Source organism: Pteropus alecto, unplaced genomic scaffold, assembly GCF_000325575.1.
Source record: "Pteropus alecto unplaced genomic scaffold, ASM32557v1 scaffold146, whole genome shotgun sequence".
Classification (NCBI taxonomy): domain Eukaryota; kingdom Metazoa; phylum Chordata; class Mammalia; order Chiroptera; family Pteropodidae; genus Pteropus; species Pteropus alecto.
Window position 1 is genome coordinate 18,600,473 of NW_006442107.1, and position 6,443 is coordinate 18,606,915.

The window sequence follows — 6,443 nt, forward strand, 5'->3', positions numbered from 1 at the left end:
ATGTAAGTTCCATTACTTAATTGTTGGCTCTACTTATTAATTTCCTTCCAGTAGTAAGTATTGGAAAGAAGGGGAAAAGGTGAATTTATGATGGAAAAATTTGACAAACACTGCTTTCACCAGTTGATCAAGGTTAACATTAACAGTGATAAGTCATATTGATATTATACATTCTCTTTTTTGTTTAAATAAATTTTATTGAAAGCAAAGGTAATACATAATCAAAAATCATCACTTCTTTTTTATTATATTTTTATTATTACTGATGCTTTTGTGTTTATGATGGAAATACTATAAAATTTTGTGCTATTCTGAATTTTAAGTTGACATGAAGTTAAGTTTAAACACATTATAACATGTATATTTAATGTCCCCCCACATTTGATGTATTTTATTTCATATTTTACGTTTTTTATTTCACATTTTACAACTTTTTATTTTATGTATCTCTTAACTAATTATTATAGTTACAGTTATTTTTACTACTTTTGTCTTTTCATATTAGTTTTATAAGTGAATAATCCACTGCCTTTATTATATATTGAACTTTAGCTATGAGATTTTTACTTTCATATATTTTCTAGTTTCTATACTTTTTTTTAGCTTAAGGAAATTTCTGTAACATTTCTTGTAAGGCCAAGTGATGATGAACTTTTTTAGATTTTATTTATCGGGAAAGCTTTTATCTTTCCTTCAATTTTGAATAATTCCCTTGCTAGGTAGAGTACTCTTGGTTAGAATATTTTTCTTTTCAGCATTTTTAATATATCATTCCACTCCCTTTGAGACTGCAAAGTTTTTGCTGAGAAATAGAATGTTGATCTTATGTAACAACTTGTATGTAAGTTGCTTCTTTTAAGGTCCTCTGTCTTTAACTTTTGACATTTTAATTATACTGTGTCTTCGTGTTGGTCTTTTTGGGTTCATTTTGTTTGAAAATTATGGGCTTCCTGGATCTGGATGTTTGTTTCCTTCCCCTGATTATGGATGTTTTCAGCCATTTTTTCTTCAAATAAATTTTCTTCCCCTTTCTCTCTCCTCCTTTTAAAATCCTCATGAAGTGAATGTTATTCTGCTCAATGTTGTCTCCTGTAGGTTCTTTAAGTTATCTTTACTTTTTAATTTTTTTTTCTTTTTGCTTCGTTGTTTGAGTTCAACTGTTCTGTACATAGATCATTGATTCTTTCTTCTGCTTCATCTAGTCTGTTATTGAACCCCTCTAATGTTTTTTTTTTTTCAGTTCAGTTGTATTCTTCAGCCCTGTGACTTCTGTTCCATAATTTCTTATATTTTTTTCATCTCTTTTGTTAAAGTTCTCACTGTGTTCATCCAGTCTTCTCTTGAATTTGATGAACATTTTTATAACCATATTTTGAAATTTTTATCATTACATTAGTTATCTCTGTTTTGTTAAGATTTTTTTTCTGGAGTTTTATTTTGTTATTGTGTTTGGAATATATTCTAGTGTCTACACATTTTGCCTGACTTTTGTGTTTGTTTCTTTATATTAGGCGGAACAGCTATCTCTCCCAGTCGTAAAGGAATGACCTTGTTTAGGAGATAAACCTCATCATTTAAACTTGCCCTAACCCTTGGTTGTCTCTAGATCCTTGTAATTAAATAAGCAGGTTGATTTTTTTTCCTGATAGGTTCTAGTTGTTGATAGTGTACCAAAATCTATGATTATTTTAGAAGAAGGAGTTTTAGTCAACATTTCGTTTTAGAAAAGTTAGAAGCTAGACTATCAGGCAGTGACTTTTAAGTTATGCAAATATATACACACCTGTTGGACTGCATTTGCTGACCCTGCTGGCCTCCAAACCAGATGACCTGGAAGTGTCCCATTACCGACACTTGTGAAAATCGGCATATCAACATGTATGCACTCCTTCCCAGAAAGTACTGGTAAGCTGTTCTGTAGTCCAGCACAAAGATGGCATCCTCTGGCCTCTGTTCCCCGAGGATACACCGAAGTCTCTAGAAGAGGGTAAACCTGTAACTTCCTCATCAGGCTGAATTCCAGGACCAGTAAATGGATCTTTTTCATAGGAAGACTAGGGTTGCGTTTCAGTCTGCTCTCTGTGTAGTGCCCAAGGGGTGGTAGCCTGCCAAGAATTCTTTCTCCAATTGCTTTAGACCTGTGAGTTTTACAGATGCAATCCCTCCTGGTCAGTGCTAGGTTGTCAAGGGGAGTCTTTTATGTGGGCTGTGTGCTTTCTGGGTTTGGTGGGGTTGTGGCAGCAGCAAAGAGATGGTGGGGCTCTTGCCCAGCCAGCTTTGGCCATGACTTGAAAGTAACATGAGGGTGTGGTGTGCTCATCAGCACTCACAGATTAGAGAGAGAGTACACAAAATGGCACCACAAGTGTGAGCAATAGCAAGATAGAGGAATAATGCATAATTGGTGCTCACAGTGCCTATGTCCATGAAGAGAATTCTAACATGCTCTTGCCCCTCTGGCAGATGATTTAATGTTAGCAAATGAATCCCCTTCACATATGTGTGCCTTTCAAAAAGCTGTTTTTGCACTAAGTCCCAAGTTGAGTGAGTCTGCACACAAGCTCTTTAAGCATGGAACTTTGTTTCCTATAGCCTTATGGTTCTCCTGTACGTATGCCTTATTTGATTTCAAAGCCAGACATTTTAGGAGCTCATCTCTCCAGTACAGGTACCAAGGGTTGAGGTGCCTGTTGTAGGGCAGAAATCCCTCACTCCTCAGAGAGAAGCTCCATATTTTTGGGTTGCTATGCCAAGGGTGGATGTTTGATGAGGCCATGTCTCTTCCTCTCCTACCCATCTCAATGTGGTTCTTTCATTCTTAGTTGTAGAGGAGCTGTTCAGCTAGTTTTCATGTCTTTTCCATTGGAAACTCTTTTATATGTAGCTGAAATTTTGTTGTGTTCATGGAAAAGCACGAGTTCAAGATCTTTCTGCACCACTATCTCAAATTGCCTCTAGTATGTACTCTTGATATGATGAAATGAAAATAGCACTTTACCTTTGTTGGTCTTCTTGACACTTTAGCCACCCCCCCCCAAAACAAAAACAAAAACAAAAACAAAAACTTCTCATCTAATCATAAGAAAAATATCAGGTAAATCTCAACTGAGAAACATTACACAAAACATCTCACTAGTATTCCTCAAAACTGTCAATGTCATTAAAAATAAGGAGAGTCTGAGGAAGTTTTATAGCCAACAGAAACCTAAGGCAACATGACAACTAAATGTAATATGGTATCTTGGATGGGTTCCTGGACCAATGCCAAGACATTGGATAAGAACTAAGAAAATCTGAATAACATATTGACTTTAGTTAACAGTAATGTACCAATATAGGATCATTAATTGTTACAAAGGTATCATCCTAATGTAAGTTGTTAACAGTAGTTGAAATAGTTGAAACTGTGTGGGAGATGAAGGGGGTACATGAATACTCTTTTGCTATCTTTATAACTTTTCTGTAAATCTAAAACTATACTAAAATTAAAAAAAAAACTATTAAAACAAATTACCCTTTACAACTGTTTCTTCAATTAGACTTCTAATAAAATGGTTAGCATGAATATAGAGGATACGTTTTACAAAGAACACATTTATTAAAACTTTGGAATCAGTGGAGATGGAGAAAGGGGGAAGATAATAAGGGTTAGGAGGTTTTGAATTTGATAACTCAATAGACGTTTACTAACAAATGTTTGATAGAGTAAAAATGTCAGTATAAAATCATAAAGTTAGGGTTAGTGTGGTTAATGGATTAATCAAATCAGATATCTTTAATACTAGTCAAAGATATTTGCAACCTTATGGTCTTTGTAACAATTTAAATGCTTAGTGCCCTAGCTTGACAATTTATTTAATGAGGAAAGTAATTCTTTCCACCTGCCTTACAGAGATGTTAAAATTAATAAAACAACATTTCTAAGGACATTTTTAGCTCTTTATGGAAAAGTCACTATATAAAATTGCTACAGAGGCGATTCACTAGAGCATGAATCACATTTTTGCCATAGGAAAAACAGGAGACTGTCAGTAAGAGCAGGAAGAACATGATTTAAAACATTTACTTTTTCTATATTATTATCTGATGATGTGATATGTATTAATATGAAGGCCTCTAATCTATAAATATGTTTGAGAAAATAGTATATTTCCCTGTTCAGGCTTTATTTGTTACCTTTTAAGGATTTATTTACTGATCATCTCTTCTTTAAACATTTCTCAGAACAGAGCACGCTATCAACTCCTTCCTTAAACTCCCTCCTTTGAAACTTCCAGTAATATTTGTGTCTCTTCCAGAGAACTATGATGCTTTCATCTCTTAACTAACAAGACAGCCATTTCTTAATTATCATCATTAAACACTGGAGGTTAAGACTAGATCACCATGAGAGATAAGGCAATTGAGGATTAGATGGAAAGCTGCCTCAAGTTCAAGGATTAGCCTATGGCTTTCTCTTTGCTCATCTTAGCTCTGTACTAATTCCAGTGAACTTCCTTTGAGCTAGTTGTTTGCATCGTCACTGGATGAAAAATGATATTGTGAAAATCACATTTATTGTGAAGTCAAATATTTAAGATTTACTATCCTTTATACTATATTACTACTAACTTTATGAGCTTAAGCAAGTAATTAGCTATTTCTAGCTTCACATACTGGTGAGAAGTTTCAGTGAAGTTCATTCAGTACATAAAGAGCTTGACACATAGCTATATTTTAATGGTTTTTTCTTCTCCTGTCACCTGTGCTGTAAAAGCCATCCATTTTTGCTACCTCCACTTGTTTTGATTACACATATTTGAGAACATTTTAGATATCCCACACTGCTCTGACATCTGATATTATTTATGTGCTCAGATTTTTATGACTTTTTGGTTTTTGATTAATCACTGCTCACACCTCTGGTTCTTTTGATTATGACCTAGAAACAAGTTCAAAAACCCAGTACATATATCTTAAATATATCATTTACTGGCATTTATTATTATTGTTCTGTTTGCCTCCTCAATGGGATTCTAAAATTCTATAAGGATTAGGTGGTATAGTACTAAACAGACACTAATAAATGTTTAGTAAATGATTGGTATGTGGATACTTACATATCTATTGAATGCTGCACATCACAGTTAATTTGAGCAACAAAAACTACAATTTGTTGATTGGAGAATAAATAATCTGCTTTTAGGCAACTTTTTTTTAACAAAGAATACTCCAATATTTTAATAACATTTATCAAAAATTTATTAAATCAATAATCTCTAGTGTATAAATGAACTTTAAAGTGTAAAGTCTTCAATTTGTTAAATAATATCAAAGTTCTTTAGATTTTGTGATGTCAAACCAGTGTAGTACATTTATTATGCAGAGCCCTGTATTATTATATATTTTTACAAGTATTTCTTATGCCACTCACAATATTGTGAGTCATACACTGCTTTATAAAAAGTAACAATGTCTTATATATTATCCGAACTCAGGGCATTTAATGAAGATGAAGTCTAGTTCTTATATACAGAGCAGTGGGAGAAAAACAGCTCATAAATGGCTTGCCCACAGTAGGGACTATGAAAAAAGTGCATTTAGAAAATGCAATTCAAACTATATAGAGGGATGAATAAAACTCAATTACAGCCTAGAGCAGGATGTAGGACTTATTGTATATCATAATTTTCTGCATCTGAAGTCTAACATTACTGGACACTATAAAAATGAACATTTTCAAATCCTAAATGCTTTAAATCTCAGCTCTAGCTGCATCGATATCTTCGTTCTCTGAATGCCACTGTTAGCAATATTATACTATTATAGTAATACATTTCTAGATCCAGGAAAAACAAATTTTTATGTATATACTTTAGAATGAGGAGCAGCAAAATCCTCAGCAAAAAGTTTCAGAGAGAATTATATGGATGCCAAAGGGATTATGAATTATGACTCTGAAAATCAGGTGGAAGGATAATCATAAATATAAAAAACATTATACACATATATAGTTAAAGGAAATTTATAAAAAACTTTTTTTTTTATTTCTTAGAGGCTAAAATATGACTTGATCATCTTTTCATCACAAAGTATCTACCCCAAATTTATACATACTATTATAGTCAACTACTTTCTATATATTGAATAACTACTTGTTACAATTTGTAAAATAAATTGTGGAGGAAAATATCTGAGTAACAAGAAGACTTGTAGTGGAATGTAAAGAAAAAACAAAGTAAAGATTAAATTTAAAAACTATGTTCATTATGGAGAAGAGATCTTTGAAATATTTCCTAATTTTGAATATTTATGAGAATGGGAGTTTGTATTTTTCATCTGTTGAGTAATTGTTATTCCTTTAGATGTGATGATAATATTTGCAATTAAGCTAATTAAAGTAAGTACTTCTTTAGAAATGCATAACTGAAATTTCATGGATGAAAGGATAAACTGTCTAAGAA